The 21,720-nt window shown below is 34.3% G+C and overlaps 1 long non-coding RNA gene across 1 annotated transcript in view; it reads left to right on the plus strand.

Annotated features, from left to right (window-relative positions):
* The window catches only part of LOC145248750 (uncharacterized), a 749,979-nt gene extending 731,802 nt beyond the window's left edge, over positions 1-18,177 (plus strand). The window contains exon 6 of the long non-coding RNA XR_013863393.1: positions 16,975-18,177. This is a non-coding gene — a long non-coding RNA (uncharacterized LOC145248750). The remainder of the gene's footprint in view (positions 1-16,974) is intronic.
* The last annotated feature ends 3,543 nt before the right edge of the window (positions 18,178-21,720 follow it).

The following is a 21,720-nucleotide window of genomic DNA, read 5'->3' on the forward strand; positions in this document are numbered from 1 at the left end:
TTAAGCAGTTGGTATCGTGGTCGCGGCGTTAGCTTCATGTTTTCACGTTCGCGCTCAGAAACGTTTTTTTTTCTGTTTTGTTTTTTCGATTTTTTTAGAAATGTTTTAACATTTATACATGATTGTTTATGCAATTTATTTCGTTCGCTACTTCTTTATTTTCCCTTATATTATTTTTTCGCGGCCACGTAATGGACTGTTTTTTCCCCGATTTAAAACGTTTTAACACTTAAGCAGGGTTACTTATGTGGGTTTTTTTTTCGTTCGTTTTGTCCTCTTTTAATTTTCCATCGGATAGACAATCTCTGTTTTACACCCGGCCCTTGCTCAATATTCTTATTACACCACCACTCGACAGGCGGACAACGCCCGGTGCCCCCGGTAGTATTGAATAAAGCGAAGTTTCACAATCAAATTTTTCTCTTTCAAATATATATATATTTTTTGGGAATCTAATTATGAATAAATCTCTTTTCAAAAACCCAAAAAAATGAAGAATGAACAGTCGAAATCACACACAATCCTTAGAACTTTTTCCTGTCACAATTCGAATTTAGATTCCGAACCGTTAAAGAAATGACGGCGGCTGGGCCCAAAACCTGTTAAGTGTCGATACATTATGTTGAACAAAGATGGCGGCCAAAACCAGTGCAGTCCCAATATTGAGTGTAAAGTAATTGCCAGTAACAAAGATGGCGGCCAAGAATCAAATGCAGCTCGTGACATAGCCAACGGCGAACTGATTGAATCCAAAATTTGCTAATTTTTGTAGTAACTTTGGAAGATTTTCATTGGTTGATTACCACAATATACGGCATAATCACGTTGACACACTGGTTCCCGCCAGATCGCCGAAGTTAAGCAACGTTGAGCTTTGTCATTACAAAAATGGGTGACACATTTGGGAAATCTAGGTTGTATGTAGAAGGACGTCGAAACCTCCTTGCAAAAAGTTGCAAAAATCTAACGTCTACATCTTCCCTAACGGGGATATACATGCGACTGGGGACTGCTTGTGAATTTCATACTACCATGAAACTTCCACCTTCGGAGGAAGCCGGTTAAACCCTGAGTAGGGTTAGTGCTGACTGCACACAACCGGAGAGTATAAAATCGATTATCAAAATCATCGGTGTCAAACCCCCATTAGGAGTTTAAAACATTTCACATTTTTTAATGCTGTTTTGTATAAGGTCCGATTCTTTATCAACAATGGGTGATAAAATAGCTCGGGATCAGGTGCGGGCCACGTGCAGGCCATGTGCAGGTCTCTTGCTGCATAATTTACATGCCTGTCTAAAGTCATACATTATGCTGATTGTTTAAATGTGATACGGTAATATATCTATTGGATGCAAAGTCTTCTTTTCCTCTTTGTATCTCGAACCCCTCCTCCCGGAAAAATATTTTCGTGATTTTTTGGTTCAACAGGTTTTGACATCACTTAACTGCGTCTTTTTATATGCAATCGTCGCAGTGAAAAGATTGGCTATTATTGCCGAGCGTGTCTCCGTTGAATGTCAGACAAAGTGCTTTTACTGGAAGTCAATTGTGCGCACTTACGAAAAACAAAATTAAAATGAATCAATAAACGCCGGAATGTTGCGTACACTCTTCAACTGTCGTTTCTACAGTTCATTTTCTAGTTTCATTTCATTTGACTTCGTTAGATTTCATTTTGTTTCCCTTTTTTTTACTTCGTGTTTACTTTTATTTAATTATTACTTTAACGACATCCGAAGTTTGCGACTTGAAATGTTCAACCATTTCCGTAAGACACCGTGTATGCAATTCCCTGATTGGTTTGCTGCAGCTTAAAATGCAGAGTGCGTAAGAAATAAACGAGCTGTGAAAATACATTCGGTTCAGGTAATACAATTCAAGAGGTCACCACTCTTTCACATGGCAGGTGCGCGCGTTAAAACCCATATCTTGTGTTTGCTTTGCGTAGCTAAAGTAGATGTGCAGAGTTGAAACAAAAGGTTGAAATAGAAAATCCGACGTAAGGTTTGCCTGTGTAAGAAAACTGAAAAACTCCATTAGAATCTGTAGTTTGGAGGTTATTGTCAAAATAGCAGGTCATTAAAAAGAAGGCGGTATTAATATTACGATTACGATTGTATTTCTATTTATTTACTGATTATAAGTATTTATTTGCTTTCCCACAAAAGCAAAATGTGACACAAGGTCGTTTTTAAAGTCGGGTTTAAACAGCTCCCCGAAAAAAAGGAAAAATGAGCACTCTGGTTGGGTCCAAAAATAGTAGTTGTCCCAGTATAGAGGGTTTCACCTCCATTCACTGGGACAAATTACCGTAAGTGTAGCATCTGCAGAACAGATACTACACTGTGATCCCGGCCCGGAAAATCTTGTATAAGCTATTTCAAAAAATTAATCATCCCAGTATAGGGCTTTAACTGTGTTAAATAGTTTGTCATTCTGTAACGATGTATCTGCTTATCGCTTACGTATGTATAATCGTGTTTGTTGCGTTTCTGCGAAAATGCGTGCTGCTAAAAATATATATACACTCTAACCTTTTACGACCATTTAAGAATTTTACACACAGGCGGTTTCATAACAAAACTGCTTTTTCTTTGATTCTTATTTTCTTTGCAGTGGTCGTCAGATGTATCTAAAAAGGTGAAGGTGGGCCAGGCGGTTGAGGAATTAATGGCGTAACGCTCGCCGTCTCTCATTCTCTGTGTCCTTGCTTATCGATTCTTTTGCTTTTATTGAAAGTGACACAATGTTCAACGAACACATCTTTTCTACCGATCCAGATGTTGACAACAGGACCATTGCCAGTACCCTCAAAATGCATATCCGGACAGTTCAACGCAACAAATATCTAGCCACGGTTGTGGTGTGTAGTGCCGTTTCAAATGACACCTCACATCTTCTAAGTCGACTTGAGAATTAGCATCATAGTGTACCTGGATGTGCTAAGAGTATGGTGCTCCTCGGTGTCAGACAGGAATCGGAAACGGCCCACATCCAAAGAGACGCAGGGATTGCTTCAGGAGTGATACGACTTTGTAACTATTCTAAACTCTCAATGGTCCCCTGCTCTCCACAATATGAAGTAAAAAAAATCACCAATATTACCTCGCACAACTCCAAAGCCAACCTGATCGTCGTGTTTTCCTCGAGCTCATGCAGATGCGTGCAAAAATAGCATGCTTCCAGTTCAAGACCCGTATCGAGGCAGTTATGTAAGCTGAAAGCATCTCAATTGAATAGATGTCAGTTCTGCTACATAATCAAGTTACCTGAAATGATTTTTTCAATATATATATATATATATATATATATATTTATTTATTTATTTATTTATTTATTTATTTATTTAAAAAGATGTAGTGTAGTTTCTTTAAGGCGCCAAAATTTATCGTTCCAAATGTTTCCTGGGGAGATTATTTTTTCTACGCTCCCCAATTGAATGGAGGAAGCTTCATCGTTGCTATAGTTTTTTTTATACATACGCTGTTTCAAAGTTTTATAATATTAGCCAAATCTTCATAATTCAAGTAATCCTCCGGAAATTTAGCCGAGCGATCAGAAAAGCCAAGTACGTCCAAGGATGGAATACTGTTGCCATATCTGGGCAGGAACTGCGACAAATAGCCTATCCTTCCTTGACAGAGTACAAAATAGACTTCGTGGCTTAGTTGGGGGATGCCCTTTTCTCTACCCTGCAACCTCTCTCCCACAGAAGAGACGTTGCGAGCCTATTCTTGTTTTATCGTTATTTCCATTGCAGGTGCTCGTCTGAACTCCAATCTCTGGTCCCCCTCGCCAATCTTTCACGAAAAACAGCCGTCTAGCTGAATCCACTGTGAAAAATTTCCCCCACTTTATATATATGCCTAAATCAAAACGCGGATTCCATGAACAAAGCTTCTTTCTTAGAACTGCACGCCTGTGGAACTCTGTTCCGTCTGCCTTCTTCCCACCGGACTACAACATTGATGTCTTCAAGTCCAACGTTAACAAATTCCTAAAGAACCGCGCCCTTAAGTAAACACTTTATCAAATCTCCACACTAGCGTAATGTACTTGCAATACTCCTTATCCCTGAGTGGCTTCCGGGCCTCGATAAGTGGTGATCACTGTGTAAAAAAAAAAGATAGACTATACACTCTTAAACCTGATCCTCGTTTAATTTTTTAGAAAAGTATTTATTTTCATACGCTTCTATTTTTCGAAGATGCAGTAAGAAACCTAAGTAACCGACGGACATATAAAGTAATTCTTACTTTATTTTATTTTTTTTTACAACAGAAATCACCACTTATCAAGGTCCGGAGGCAATTTAAGGATAAGTGTTAATGGGTATACATTAGTCAATGTTTAGTGGGAATTTTGTAGATTGGATTGCAGTGAATTACATTGAAATTAAGTACTTTAAATTACAAAAGAAAAAAAGGAAACATTAAAAGTAATATGGTAAAGCTTAAATATGGAAAAGTAAAGGAAAAGATATTCTATTAAAAAATACAATAAAATTATAACTTTAAATATTGCAGCGTACAGATTTTATTAAATAATGATAAATTGAATTTAAAAAAAAAATCTTACTGCTGCAATATTTTAATTTATGAATTTATGATATTTTTTACTAGAATGTCTTGTCCTTTACTTTTCCATGTTTAAGCTTAACTATATTACTTTTCACGCTCGCATTTATATATTGTAATCCATGATTTTTCCAGGCGTCTAGTAAATTCACTTGCTCTTTTTTTATTTTAGTACTATTTTTTGTCCCCATAAACATAACATACACATGTGTATAAACAATGTACCGCATCCCGTCTACTTTCACTAAAATCCACCAATTATCCCATTCTTTCATTTGTTCTATTTCACTTGCTACTTCTTTATTCGCGAGAGCGGTGAATTGGCAGTAACAGTACTCGCTGAAGTGGAATGGTTGTTAGAGAAACCAGTCATACGTCGCTCACCTTCTTATGTTTTTACAATTTCGAACAGTACTAAATTCATCATAACTTTTGTTTTACTGAACGAAAAATGTTTTTGTTTTAATATAGCCGAGAAAGTCTATCATCTGTAATAATTGTGTGAAATTTGGTTGAAAATTGAGTGAACGGTGAAGCGTTAAAACAGTTCTAAATGACTAAAACTGACGTTTAACCATGTATTAAAACAATACGGTGTTTAAATTTAACATTATAATTTCATTTAACTCGTATTAATGCTTTAAAAAATGAATATTTCATGATTATACGTGTGTCTTCAAAAAAGTTCCAGCCTTTTTACGTAATAGTGTTTTTTATTCACTTTTAACTCATAAAAAGGCAAAGTACCACTTTGAAGTAGGGGACGTACAATCGGGGACATAATTTGCAGGGGTATTATAACAGGAGATGAGCAGCAAGATATCTGTTCACATTACACTTGAACTTCTGCATGTCAGTACAGTTGGGAAAGCAGAATCCTGGAAAGGAGTTCCAAAGTCTATCAGTTCTGGGGAAGAAACAACTTGGGTAGAAGACCTTCTTACACGTGGGGATCTCTACTGTAAAGGGGTGGGATTTAGCTGCTTCTCAGGTTTGTCAGATGTATTCACCTCGAGAGAGTAAAGTGCTTATAGTTCCTCAGAGTATTCAACATTAAAGTACTTGTAGAACAGGCAGAGGGATGCAACATTTCGTCGATGGGACAGAGGCTGAAGCTTAGATGACAGTTCAGGACCTACCAGGTAGACAACTATCTTTTGAACCCTGTCCAGGAGTGAGAGAAAAGTAGCAAATGCACCAGCCCAAATGTGAAAACATTACTCCATACATGGGGGAGGGGTCGGCTAACAGAGGTACAGGATACTTGCAGGCTATTATTAGTGTAAATTAAAATTATTATTTATTTAAAATATTGCAGTTTTCTGCAACATTAAGTAAGATATTTAACAAACAAACAATAAAATAATATTTTTAATTTACACTAATAATAATAAGAATAATAATAATAATAATAATAATAATAATAATAAGAAGAAGAAGAAGAAGAAGAAGAAGAAGAAGAAGACGAAGGAGAAGAAGAAGAAGACGAAAAAGTCAAGGAGGATGGAAAGATCAAGCAGAGAGCACTAACCAGAACTTTGCTGGACAAGTGCAAAAAGAACTGTTACCCTGCCGAAAATTAGTTCCACTATGAGCGTCAGAACACCAGAGTCGATTGGCCAAATAAAGAATTATATGGATAAGGACTGACGTGTGTCTACAGAAACAATAAGTGAACATTTTGATGTCAGTGTGGGAATCTTGCAGGAAACTGCAATATTTTTATAATCTATATGGAATAACATTAAAGATATTATGCATGTGTGTGCGTGTGTGCATGTGTATAAATAGATGAAACCCCACCCAAATAAATGCAATACATAATTAAATAGAATTAACATACTAAATTCTCTTGCATACATTTAGCCAATTTTTTTTTTTATTATTATCTCTAAATGTGTAGTTTGGATGGGCACATCTTTACATTTTCTGTTCGTTGCAGTATAGATTATCAAAAAGTTTCTTTCGCAGAGTCGAGGCGTCAAAGAAATATTTAATGTCCAGCGGGCGTAACTCTATACCAAGCGATCGGAAAGTTCGCATTCATTGGAATGGAAATTAGAGAGGCCGAACCAAAGATTATTTCCAATGAAGAAAGTTTCGCTTCACAGGCATCGATTACCGTCTGTCTGGTACATTTACATCGTATCCAGGCATTTATCTATGATTTCTATATATTCTAAATATAAATACCATGAAAAAAAAATTCAGCATCGCAGCATTTTCCCATGAAAATCTGATAGATACGTCAGCTTTTACACTTAATTCACCAGGATATTATATGTGTGCATATATATATATATATATATATATATATATATATATATATGTGTGGGTGTGTGTGTGTTTATATATATACATGTATATATATACACACAGACATATATATATACATATGTGTATATATATACATATATATGCACACATACACACACACGCACACACACACACACACACACACACACACATATATATATATATATATATATATATATATATATATATATTCTGGCAATGTATATGTGAGATGACATTATATGTAAAACGAATCTTATTTTCTTGTTTCTCATCTAACTTTCTTATTTACTTCTAGGCCTCTGACGTTTTTTTTCGGTCATCACCTACGCTTTAATATTTAATATTTAAATAAATGCTGATTTCGCATTTTTTTTAACTAGCAAGGTCCGTGGATATGCCACGGCGTGGGAAATATATATTTAATCAAGAAATACGTTTTTATAAAACTGATTTTTTTTTCTGAATCGCGCAAAAATTAGTTTGTTTGTTTTTTTTGACAAAAAATCCAATAACAGCAAGTATGGGAGTAGTAACATTTCTATGAAAAAAGTATACATTTTGTGTTAAATACAGAATAGAGAGAAATACATAAGTATTGATAGATACTCAGGGAGTTATACTGTTCTGCATAGTTCAATACAAAAAAAAAAGAACATATTTTTAGAAACGATCTTTCATCTAATCCTTCAGTCTATCATCTCTTTGCCGACAACGGTCCTTATTTTGCCCCTTTTCTTTCGAATGTTCCCCTTGTGCATAAGACATTGCTGACTGCTTTCATCGGTTAAGCACTGCTGCATGAAGAGATTAATACTGGGTTGTTTTCTCAGGAATTTCCAACAATAATTACTTAGTACTATAACTATATTGGAAAACGAGGCTACATCAAAAGGGGATCGCTCTCATATTCTTAAATAGCGTTGCTAGATTAGCCTTCTTTAAGCCATTTATTTCTAATTTGAATTTTAAGTAAATGTTCAGCTTTTAAAAATTGTATTTGACTTTTTTTTCAAATCACAAGCATACGTAAATAACAAAGGATTGAACGAGTGGATCATTATATGGATAATCATAACTCTATTGATGATTGTAGTGTATCTCATATATAGCAATGATATCATAATGATTATAGTGTATCTAATATATAGCAATGATATCATAATGATTATAGTGTATCTAATATATAGCAATGATATCATAATGATTATAGTGTATCTAATATATAGCAATGATATCATAATGATTATAGTGTATCTAATATATAGCAATGATATCATAATGACTCTAGTGTATCTAATATATAGTTATAATATCAAAATAATAATAGTGTATCTAATATATAGCAATGATGTCATAATGATTATAGTGTATCTAATATATAGCTATGACATCCAGATGATAATAGTGTACCTAATATTTAGCTATGATATCAAAATGATTATAGTGTATCTAATATATAGCAATGATATCAAAATGATTATAGCGTATCTAATATATAGCAATGATATCAAAATGATTATAGTGTATCTAATATATAACTATAATATCCAAATGATTATAGTGTGTCTAATATATAGGTATAATATCAAAACGATTATATCGTATCTAATATATAGCTATGATATCATAATGATTATAGTGTATCAAATATATAGTTATAATATTAAAATGATTATAGTGTATCTAATATATATATATATATATATATTTTTTTACATTTTCACCCCAAACAAGGCAACTTGCCACTTTGGTGTAGGGGGCTACTATCAGGGGCAACAACTACTGGGGTACTATGTAGGGATTTGGGCAGCAAGGTGTCGGTTCACGTTACAATTGAACTTCTGCACGTCAGTACTGTTGGGGAAGCAGGGACCTGGAATGGAATTCCAGAGTCTAGCGGTTCTGGGGAAGAAACTATTGGAGTAAAAAGATCTGTTACATCTAGGGATCTCTACTGTGTGGGGGTGGGATTTAGCAGCCTGTCGGGTTTGTCGAGGGTGCTCACGTCGTGGGGGCACAAGTGATTGCAGTTCGTCAGAGCATTCACCACTAAAATACTTGTAGAAAAGGCAGAGGGATGCAACGTTTCGTCGATGGGACAGAGGCTGAAGCTTAGATGCCAGTTCAGGGCGTATCAGGTTTGCGACTCTCTTTCGAACCTTGTCAAGGAGCGAGAGACTAGTAGCAGATGCACCAGCCCAGATGTGGCAGCAATACTCCATACATGGGCGAATGGTGGCCTTATAGAAGTACAGGATACTTTCGGGTGTTAGTAGTTTTCTAGCACGGTAGAGAGAGCCCACATTTCTTGCAGCGTCCCTGGCAATGCCTTCAATGTAATTGTTCCAACTCATGTTTCCTGTGAACGTTAGGCCAAGGAGTTTGAAAGATGGACTCTCAGATAAAGAGTCGTCGGCCATTGCTATGGGTGGTAGAGAGGGTTTCTTGTAATTATTGAATGAAACTAGTTTAGTCTTGGCAGCATTGAACGCGAGCAACCACTTTTGTCCCCATTCCACTACAGATTGGAGGTCTTCCTCTAGTGTTTCTGCCATTTCTTTAGAAATGTGTTCATTCGTCTTCCTGTCGTGCCTGCCATATAGCAATGATAGCAAAATCATTATAATATATCTAATATATAGCAATGATATCCAAATGATTAGAGTGTATCTAATATATAGTTATAATATCAAAATGATTATAGTGTGTCTAATATATAACTATGATATCATAATCATTATAGTGTATCTAATATATAGCTATGATATCAAAATGAGTATAGTGTATCTAATATATAACAATGATATCAAAATAATTATAGTGTATCTAATATATAACAATGATATCACAATGATTATAGCGTATCTAATATATAACAATAATATCAACATGATTATAATGTATCTAATATATAGTTATAATATCAAAATGATTATATTATATCTAATATATAGCTATGATATCATAATGATTATAGTGTATCTACTATATAGTTATAATATCAAAATGATTATATTGTATCTTATATATAGCTATGATATCAAAATGATTATAGTGTATCTAATATATAGCAATGATATCCAAATGATTATAGTGTATCTAATATATAGTTATAATATCAAAATGATTATATTGTATCTAATATATAGCTATGATATCATTATGATTATAGTTTATCTAATATATAGTAAAAATATCAAAATCATTATATTGTCTAATATATATATGTATGATATCAAAATGATTATAGTGTATCTAATATATAGGTATGATATCAAAATGATTACAGTGTATCTAATATATAGCAATGATATCAAAATGATTATAGTGTATCATTTATATATGGCTATGATATCAAAATTATCATGATTACAGTGTATCTAATATATAGCTGTGATATCAAAATTATCCTGATTATAGTGTATCTAATATATAGTTATAATATCAAAATTATCATTGTTATAGTGTATCTAATATATAGCTATGATATCCAAATTATCATGATTATATTGTATTTAATATATAGCTATGATATCAAAATTATCATGATTATTGTGTATCCAATATATTGTTATGCTATCAGAAAGTAAATAAAAGTATACGACTCTGGTGTCATAAAAAAGAATCGAAATAAAAACAGAATTCGCCCGCTTTCCTCATTTTTAGGTGGCAATATGGCGTTTACCGGTCAGAAAATAAGCTTTAATATATTATATAAATATATGCATATATTGTATGTATTTGTATAGTCATAACTCCTGATTTGTATCGAATATAATGTTATGATCTAACAAGGCAAATAAAAGAATGCTATTCGGTTTAATATGGTATATAATATATGGCTATGCCGTATGTATTATGATAGTCATAAATCTATTGATTATTCTAGTGGCTCATATATATATATGGTCTTAGTAGGTAGAAGAAAGAGGTAATCTGGTGTTATTTGATTAAATCTAAATTTCAACATATAACTCGTAAAAGTTCCTTATTATCTAGCAGACCGTCTGGCGGTTACCCGTCATAATATACGCTTTAATATTTTATTTAAATATATACCTATGTCATATATGTACAATGATAGTAATAACTCTATTGATTATTAAAGTGTATCCCGAATATAGTAATGATTGCAAATGGTTGTGTCATAAGACTGAATCGAAATCACAACACATAGCTCTCTAATCTGATTTATTATTACCTGTGCAATGTTCTTACGTATAAAAAAAAACAACCGTAAAAATAATGTTCTAATGATAAATGTATATTTGTGCGTGGGAATAATAGAATGTAAAGTCGATTTATGCCTGCGAATTTCTATTTTAAAAAAATAATTTTGCCCCCTTATCACCTTTTTACCGGATAAAAGCAACACTGAACTGTTACACAGGAACAAGTACTTTTATATAGTTTAAAGTTTTTAGTAAACAAAGTAATGCAGGAACTTGATAACGATCGTTTAATGAGGCTTACAAACAACGTGATATATATATATATATATATATATATATATATATATATATATATATATATATATATATATATATACAGTGATGATCGTATTTATTGGCACGGTATAATAAAAGTTAAATTTTGTCTAATAAATTCTAAAAAAAGGATTAAATTAAAGAAAATAACAAAGTATATTATGTATTTTTAACTGGCCTTTCCGATGCAGCAATCGGATTTTAGAAAAAATAAATAACAAAGGAACAACAAACATAATTGCAAAAAACCCTTGTTCAAAATTATTGGCACGATTTATTTAATTATCAATTGTATAGCCTTTGGCCTTGATTACCTTCCTCAGTCGCTTTTCATGGTTTACAACCAAGTTGTTGCACTCTTCAGTAGTAATTTTAGCCCACTCTTCCTGACAATAATCCTCCAATTGAATAAGATTCTTAGGCTTCCTTTGCATTACCCTCAATTTTAATGTTCTCCATAAATTTTCAATTGGATTAAGGTCTGGGCTTTATGATGGCCACTCCAAAACATTAATATGATTGTCCTCAAGCCATTTCTTAGTCAGTTTAGCCGAATGCTTTGGGTCATTATCTTGCATGAACCACCAACGACGACCAAGTGAGAGCTCTTTAGCAGAGTCTTTCAGGTTTTCATCCAATATTTTAACATAATCTTCCTTTTTTATGCTACCTGTGACCTTAACAAGTCGCCCTGGTCCAGAGGCAGAAAAGGATCCCCAAAACATCAAACCGCCTCCACCGTGTTTTACTGTGGGTATGGTGTTCTTAGGCAGGAAAGCTTCGCCAGATTTTCTGTAAATATAAGACACTTTATTATGGCCAAATAACTCTATTTTCGTTTCGTCAGTCCATAGAACACGTTTCCAGAATGCAACATCTTTATCAATATGACGTTTTGCAAAGGCTAGCCTTGCTTTCAGGTGCATAGGCTTCAATAAGGGAGTCTTTCTCGGATGACATGCTTTTAAACCAGCTCTCTTCAAAACTCTACAAACTCTATGTCGAGATACATTCACTCCAGAGGTGCTCTGTTCATCAACAATCTCCCCAACAGAGATCCTTGGGTTTTGTTTTATTGTCGAACAATTTTCCGTTCATCTCTTGGGGAAAGAATCCTTTTTCTCCCTCTACCCTCTAAACTCATAACGTGGCCTTGCGATTTGAACTTGTTTATTATGGCTCTAACAGTGGATTTGGGAAGGTTTAGCTTCTTTGAAATCTTATCATAGCCCTCCCCATTGGTATGGCATGCTACAACAAGCTTCCTGACGTCTTCGCTGTGTTCCTTAGTTTTAACCATGGCGATTGAAAATTATAATTTAGTCACTTATAATAGTTTAAATAAATCGTTATCTAAAAATTATCTGAAAAAATATTCACTGAATTAGCGTTAAACAAGCATAATATGGCTATAAAAAAGTTCAGAAAGCACGTAAACCGGAAATTGATTGATATTATACTGATACTAAAAGAAAAACAAAGTCGTGCCAATAATTTTGAACAAGGGTTTTTTGCAATTATGTTTGTTGTTCCTTTGTTATTTATTTTTTCTAAAATCCGATTGCTGCGTCGGAAAGGCCAGTTAAAAATACATAATATACTTTGTTATTTTCTTTAATTTAATCCCCTTTTTAGAATTTATTAGACAAAATTTAACTTTTATTTTACCGTGCCAATAAATATGATCATCACTGTATATATATATATATATATATATATATATATATATATATATATATATATATATATATATATATATATATATATAGTCGAACTGATGAGTTATGATACAGCGAAAGATAATATATATTTCTTAAAATGTAGTAAAATTAGTTAATTGCTTGCCATGGGCATATTGTTAGTTAATTATGTCCTGTGTTTATTTGGGTGTGTTTATATATATATATATATATATATATATATATATATATATATATATATATATATATATATATATATATATATATATACATATATATATATACATATACATATATGCATATATATAAATATATATATATACATAGATATATACATATACATATATGCATATATATGTAAATATATATACGTGTATATACATATATATATATATACACGTATATATACACATATATATATAAATATATATATATATATGTATATATATAGTAATTTATAAAATATATATGGCGATTAAGCTACACTGAATATTCTGCGTTTCATCCAACTATAGGATTCGTCATGCGCGAATTTTGTGGTTGCTTCTTGTTTTTATATATGTTGAGGATTTCTAGTTAGCCAATCAGCTTTCTAGTATCTACCACGCCGCTTCCTATCAGCCAATGGGCACGCATTTTATCAAACAAAGGACCTACTTTAGAACTAGGTAAGTGGTGTTAGGTAGACGTTCTTCTTTTTATATATATATATATAAATATACCTATGTGTACACACATACATGCACATATATATACATATATATACATATACATATATGTATATATGTGCATTTATGTGTGTACACATAGGTATATTTATATATATATATATATATATATAAAAGGAGAACGTCTTTCTAAAACCACTTACCTAGTTCTAAAACAGATCCTTTGTTTGATAAAATGCGTGCCCATTGGCTGATAGAAAGGGGCGCAGTTGATACCAGAAAGCTGATTGGTTAACTAGAAATCCTCAACATATATAAAAACAAGAAGCAACCACAGAATTCGCGCATAAGTCTGACGAATCCTATAGTTGGATGAAACGCAGAATATTCAGTGTAGCTTAATCGCCATATATATTTTATAAATTACTAACTAGCTCTACCTAAGAATTGAGCACTTTTGAAGTAAATACTTAAAGTTTACGCATAAATCTATACTTTCGTATATTAAATTTATGTGAATAAATGAAGTAGTTCTATATATACATATATATATATACACACATACACACACACATATATATATATAGACTTTCTAAGCCGTTCACTTCTTATGAGTAAAAAGGAAATACTTGAGCTAAGAACAAAAACAAAACTTATAATATGAGTCAAATAGGGTAACCATTAAACCAGCGTGACACGTTTATAAAAAAAACTGTTTCCAAACCTTTTTTTTTTAACATACGGAATCTGTAATGTGGACTATTCACGCATGCACATTCGTGACTAGCCGGAAAAATTCGATGACACCCACGTTCCAATTTTTAAATTGAACCTCTTTAGCTGAACCTATGCCGGGATGAGAACAGATTAAATCTTTTTCACATGTCTGAATGACATGTATATAAAATTACAAGTCTGTAGATAAAACAAGGCTGATAGCCATTGTCGCGTGCTCTCGTGTAATGAATTAATACGTGAATGTATGATTTACATGACATTCTTAAAGATAAACTAAAATGACCACAAAATGGGCTGAAATGACTTAAATAAATAAAAATTAAATGACTTAAGAATGACTTTAATGAACTTAAGGATGAATTGAATGACCTTAAGAATGAAGTGAAATCCATCAAAAACAACTTGAATGATCTGCAGAATGACCTGAATGGCTTTGAGACTGACTGGTTGTAAAGTGGGTGATCATTTTACATTACAGTAATACAACATTAATTAACCTTTGATCTTAACCAAAAAGGTCCAGCACAAAAGTATTACGGACAAACCGACCGATCCACCGACGGATCGACGGAGTGACTTATAGAGTCGCTTGCACGCGACAAAAAATACATTGAATATTTAGGTTGAGAAATTACGCCACAAACATACTTACTTTTATTAATATATAGATAATGATTTTGCATATAAATTATTTCATATTTAATCGTATTCGTATATGTAAGCGTCCTGAACGAATGCCTAATAAATGGCCGTGTGTCTAATGATGATTCAGCATACATGCAAATAAAATATAAATCGTGTATGACAAATATTCTAATTTATTCTTAAGTATAGTATACTTGCTATAATGCTGTTGGTGTTCGTGTTTTAATAAAAGTAAGCTGTAATTCGGTTTCACTCTGTTAGTTATTTCTAGTGTTGAATTTCTCCATTATCAGTAATTCTTTAATCATTAGATGAACTAGGTCTCTTTTGCTGGCTAATATGTTCACGGCAATATCACGCTGACACATCGGTTCTCGCCAGATCACCGAAGTTAAGCAACGCCTAGTCTTCACAATTAATCACCCATGTCGTACTGACAAGGATCATTGTTGCTTAACTTCGACGATCTGGTGTGTCAACGTGATTGTGCCGTATGTTAATGTGAAGTAAGTTTAACATCTATTCGTAGTCAAACGTTATACTGATAAGACGACTATCAAAGTGTCTCCAGAATATATACTGCTGTAAATTTGTGTGTGGGGGGGTGTATGTGTGTATTGATATTCATATTAAAAACCTTTTTTTCCATTTATTTGAAGAGAAAATACACGTGTGTTATAACTGGTTCGTGGAACTGCATTCGCCTGCAAAAGATTTAGCTAATTCGCATATTATTTTAAAACATTCATTTTAATTAATTCCTTATTAGTTTTTTTTGCGGTGTTTATAGAAGATGATCATTTTTAGTCTATTACGTGTAAGTGCATTAATGCAGATATTCTGCATGCTTCATACTTTTTTTTTACATGGAGTTCACCACTTATCAAGGCCCAATGGCCACTCAGGGATAAGGGTTATTGTGTGTACAGTAATCAAAGGGATAGTGTAGCAATAGTATTAGAGAATTGGTAAGGTGTCATTACTTGGGGGGGCGGTTCATCAAGAATTTGTTTGTGTTGGACTAGAAGACATCCAGGTTGAAGTCGGGAGGGAAACAAGCAAGCCGAACAGAGTTCCACAGGTGTGCAGTTCTAAGAAAGAAGCTTTGTTCATGGTATCTACGTTTTGATTTTGGCACAGATAAGGAGTGGGGAAAATTATTGACGGTGGTTTCAGCTAGTCGGATGTTTTTTGAAAAAGATTGGCGAGGGAGGACCAGAGATTGGAGCTCAGACGATCACCTGCCATTGAAATAACGATAGAACAATGACAGGCTCGCTACGTCTCTTCTGTGGGAAAGAGGCTGCAGGGTAGAGAAAAAGGCAACCCCTACCAAGCCACGGAGTCTATTTTGTACTTGGTCAAGGCAAGATAGGTTGTTTTTAGTTTACAGTAAACACAAACCTACGAAACTCCTCACTCAGATTTTGGTTTACGGATATGAAACTTCATCTGTAAAGTATTCGAATCCAAGGAAAACTTTATATTTGCGTTGCAACTGCGTAAAATCAGTGCAACAGTGTAAAAATTTAAATAATTTGCTAGGTGAAGTTCGAACGATGGCATTACGAATATGCATGCATAACGTAGTAGCTATTGTTTCATGTTTTCATTTTTAACCTTGCAGCAAGTATGCCTTAAAAGCTCAAGCATTAGCGTCAAAGGAAAAACTAAATCTTAAGCTAAACGTTTTGGTTTCGATCCTTTGGGGTTTTGCTTGAGTCATTTTTTTTTTTACTTATTATTTAATTGTTATTTTAAAAGTTAAATATGACCGTTATCACAGCTTTTCTAATTGTAAAATTATTATTATTATTATTATTATTATTATTATTATTATTATTATTATTATTTTCAGTCGGCTCGGCATTTGAAATGATTAATTGAGAACTACGAGTGTATAGCACATATATGGTAAGTGAGATTTAAATTCTTTAATTTTGTGAATACAAAAATACATTGAGTTATACTCAAATTCCGCAACTCATTGTTTACAAAGCATTATCTTCAAACTGAAAGGAGTTTTTTTTAATGATTTTTCAAAATCTTACTTTAAACGAGCAAACGAACAGAAAGATGATAACCCCGTCTTATTTTACATCTGATTATTTTTTTTTAAAATACAATTTGAAAAAAAAAATGAAACAAAATATTGATAACCGTATTTTTTTACATCTTCTTATTTTAAAAAATACAATTTGAAAAAATAAAAAAAAACATTGATAACGTTATCTTTTTTTTACATCTGCTTCTTTTTGTAAAAAATACAATTAACAAAAAAATTAAAAAAGATTGATACCCCAATCATTTTTTTTGTACTTCTGATTATTTAAAAAATAAATACAATTTAAAACCTGATGAGGTTGTGTTGAGCTCAGTACGAAATACAAATGTCTGCGTCCATGTTTACAATATTTATAGAAATCAAAGGTAACTCTAGTTGTTTCCTGCCCAGGGGAGATCACTCTGATTGCTTTCTATTGTCAGGGACAGATAATTATTATACCTATATGTGCCCCCCTTATACCTATAAGATGAACTGCTATGGTCATCTTTACGCGCAGTAAAAAAAAATCGTGTGACTTTCCGCAAATCTGTTGTAGTAAATTCCTTCAAATTCTAGTCTTCCGACATGCAGAACTGACTGGGTGTGCATATTTTCCCATGATATCATCAACTTCCATTTCTTCTGCGTATTCATTAGGCGATTAAATGTTATATAACCGTTCAACATCCATTGATTCCCCAGGAAGTAGTTCCTATGGAGTGCAGAGTTTATAGACGGGTTGGAACTGCTAATTGTGGCGTAATGTGGGTCATCCGCAATTTGTTATATTTTACGCAGAATCCAACAGTTTTGCAATTTTGCTCTATTGCTCCCATTTGCTCGCACTTGGAACTATCGGTTCCCATGTTTCTCTACGATCATGTTGCTTTGAGCGTAATAGGCCGATGAAGTACGATTCAATACACCCCAATTCCTCAAAAAGGTGTCGAACGCACGCTGTTACATACGTTTAAGCTCTTCCGGCCGTTAACATAGTAAGAGTTAGGGTAAGGGTTAGGGGAAGGAGTATAGTGTTAGGGTTACGGGTATAGGGTTAGTGGTCTACTGTTAGTTTTGGGGTGTATGGTAAGGGTTAGGATTACGGTTGGGGTATAGTGTTAGGAGTATAGGGTTAGGGGAAGGGTTAGGGGTTAAGGGTTTGGGTTAGGGGTATAGAGTTAGGATTAGGGTTAGGGCGATATAAGTCTGCATACACCATGATGTTCTACCTTGTATATAGACGACTGGTGGAATGGATATTCCGGATCAGTTGGGAAGGTTAAGGATTCCCTGGGCAGATATGATGCGATTGCGTTTCAAGTGTGGTACTGTGATCTCACTTGCTTGATGTGCAGAGTGAAAGGCATTTTAATAACTTCGCGTGAATTTCTTGAGGTATAAGGAGTTCGTCTCTTTTAACGATAACACATTCCATGTAGTATAACTCTTCACACATAAGCCAGAAGACTCGAGCCATGGGCGCGATATCCTTGCCTTACTGAAAGAAGCCATTTTGAATTAGACCGCTCAAGGTCCTGCATTCTTCATCTGTGGCTGCCGCAGCCACAATTCTTTCTCGTGTAATAGCTTTCAATTTAGAGTTATTTTCATATATGAAAGCGGCTTTAACTTCAGTGTCAATTGCTTAGTCCATGGCTTTTTGGTGGGGTACCTGCTGAATATCCAGATGCACAATCAGGGGCATAATTGTGTTTTATAGAGGGATATTTTGTCTGGAAATTGTATATCAGTGTCTTTCCCTTGAAATTTAAAAAACGGCTTTTTGTATAATTTGCATAGTTTTGTTTGGATACATCTTCATTAGCGGTAAGTGATCCCCTGGGATCAACAAGTTTTGGCATTATAATTCTCTTTATGCACGATTCTAGACCATAGATCAGGGCTAAAGTTTTTTCGATACATATCGTGATTCCGCGTCACTGGTAAAACGGGAATAAGCCAAAATGAGCTTCCATTACCATTGACACAACTCGTGTTCAATTCGTCCTAACATCGGCAAGGTTTCTGAAATAGGAAATACGATATCCCTGCCATACTATAATCTGTCGCAACCCTATTACTTTGTTGTTAATTTCCTAATCCTTTTCACTATCACTCGCTTCGATTCTTGGAATATGCGCTCCAATGCTTCGTCCCAATAGAACTTCCTGTTCTTTGCACTTAACTAACTCCTGGAAGGGAGCCATAACTTCTCCTTGCGAGAAGGCATACTACCTCAGGTTCACAACACTAAACCACGATCTAACCCCAGTAATATTTGTCGAGGTAGGGAAGTTAAGAATCGCTTGTGCCTTTCTGATTGTGGGTTCATTCCTGTTCATAGTGACTAGAAACCTTGCAAATTCTACTTCAATTTCCGAAAAGTGAAACTTGTCTGGATTAAATATAATCACTTTTTTCTTTCACCACTTATCAAGGCCCGGAGGCCACTCAGGGATAAGGGTTAATGAGAGAGTATTGTAAATCATTAGTATTGGAGATTTGATAGAGTGTCTTACTAAAGAGGGCAATTTGTCAGGAATTTATTCATGTTGGACTTAAAGACATCCAAGTTTTAGTCAGGTGGAAAACAGGCAAACGGAATAGAGTTCCACAGTCGCTCACTGCTCATGAAATCTACATTTGGATTTAGGCACAGATAAAGAGTGGGGGGAATTATTGACAGAAGTGCCAGCCAGACGGGGAGGGGTTCTCGTGAAAGATTGGCGAGGGGGGGACGAGAGATTGGAGCTCAGCCGAGCACTTGCCACAAAAATAACGATAAAACAAAGACAGACTCGCAGTGTCTCTTCTGTGGGAGAGAGGTTGCAGGTAAGAGAAAAGGGCATTCCTCACTAAGCTACGAAGTCTATTTTGTACTCTGTCAAGGCAGGATAGGCTGTTTTAGCAGCTCCTGCCCAGATGTGGTAGCAGGACTCCATCCTTGGACGTACTTACTTTTTATACAGATAGAGAATTTCATCAGTACTGATATATCTTCTGAAGCGGTAGAAGGATCCTACCATTTTCCCAGCGTCCTTGGCAACAGACCTGATGTACTTGTTCCATTACAGATCAGGAATAAAGGTCAAACCCTTGTCAAAACATGGAACCTCCCCAATAAGAGAGCCATCCATTTCAATTGATGCCAGATGGGGATCAGAGCGTTGATGATGTAAAGATAAAAGCTTGTGTTTTGGATGCATTACAAGTAACTAGCCACCTTTTCTCCCACTGTACCACACGCTCAAAGTCAGGAGAGAGAGAATTAGAGAGAACTATTTCATTTACGGCCTTTGATGAGTTGCCATAGATGGTCGTGCCATCAGCGTAGATGTCAACGAATGATTTAAGTATGTGTTTTGGGAGATCATTGATGTAGATCAAAAAAAGAGTTGAACCCAGGATGGACCCCTAGGAACTCCAGCATTAATATTCTGGGCCTCTAATTTCTGCTCATCATCCACTACTCTTATTAAACTATCGGAGAGAAATAATTTAATGATTGAGAAAACATTTCCAGTGATACCGTAGCTAAAAATCTTGTGAAGTAGGCCCTTATGTCATACTGTATCGAAGACCTTCGCTATGTCAAGAGCAATTGTCCTGGAAAGGAAGCTTTTGTCAAGGGGTTCACTAATCATATGAGATATAACCGTTTGCACAGCTGATGTGGATTTTCCGGAGCGGAAACCATAGTGCATGTCACTAAGAAGGTTGTTTCTGCTGAGGTGGTTGACTACTTCTTTATTTAATATGGATTCCAACAACTTACTCATGACACACAGGAAACTTATTAGTCTGTACTGAGAGGCTGATGAATTTTACCTGAATTCTTAAATGCAGAGCATACTGATAAGGTTTTCCAGAATGTTGGAAAGCACTTCTCCTTAAGGCAACGCTTAAACAGTTTTGTAAGTATGAGGGTAAGTTCTGGTTGAAGCTTTGTGTGGGTGTGTGTATGTGTGTGTTTTTGTGGGAGAGTGTGTGTGTTGAATACTGGGGGTTCATATTAGGGACAATACATAACGGATATAACGATGATGAGGAAGAGACAGAGAGGGAGAGAGTTATATATATATATATATATATATATATAATATATATATAACAATAAAAGTTACAATAAGTTTACCAAGGTAAATAAAATGGTAAACTAACGAACTATTATAAATATTAAAGAGTTAATATTTACAAGTAAAGTGAACTCAGCCAGATGTAAAAGCTCAATAAAACCGAAAAGGAAATAGAGCTTATAATATGAACAAATGATTAATAAAACATGTTAAAAGACATCTTGAAAAAAGAGTTAAAAACGTATTTAATTTTAAAAAAAGGAAGCACATGGAAGGTGGATTGGTTTGATATCTACTTGTTTTAAACTAACTCACCGGAAAATACCGGAAAATACCGAAGCTCATGCAAGTTAAAAGAGGATCAATCGTACAACATGTTACACACTTGATAAATTAGCCCAATTATTTTTGCCTTGTGTCGCACTTTCTTCGATCACAAGGAGGTAATTACCAAGAGCGTTTAATTCCGAAACAGACTAGC

This window comes from Euprymna scolopes, chromosome 27, assembly GCF_053919585.1.
Source record: "Euprymna scolopes isolate OS-2025 chromosome 27, ASM5391958v1, whole genome shotgun sequence".
Lineage (NCBI taxonomy): Eukaryota > Metazoa > Mollusca > Cephalopoda > Sepiida > Sepiolidae > Euprymna > Euprymna scolopes.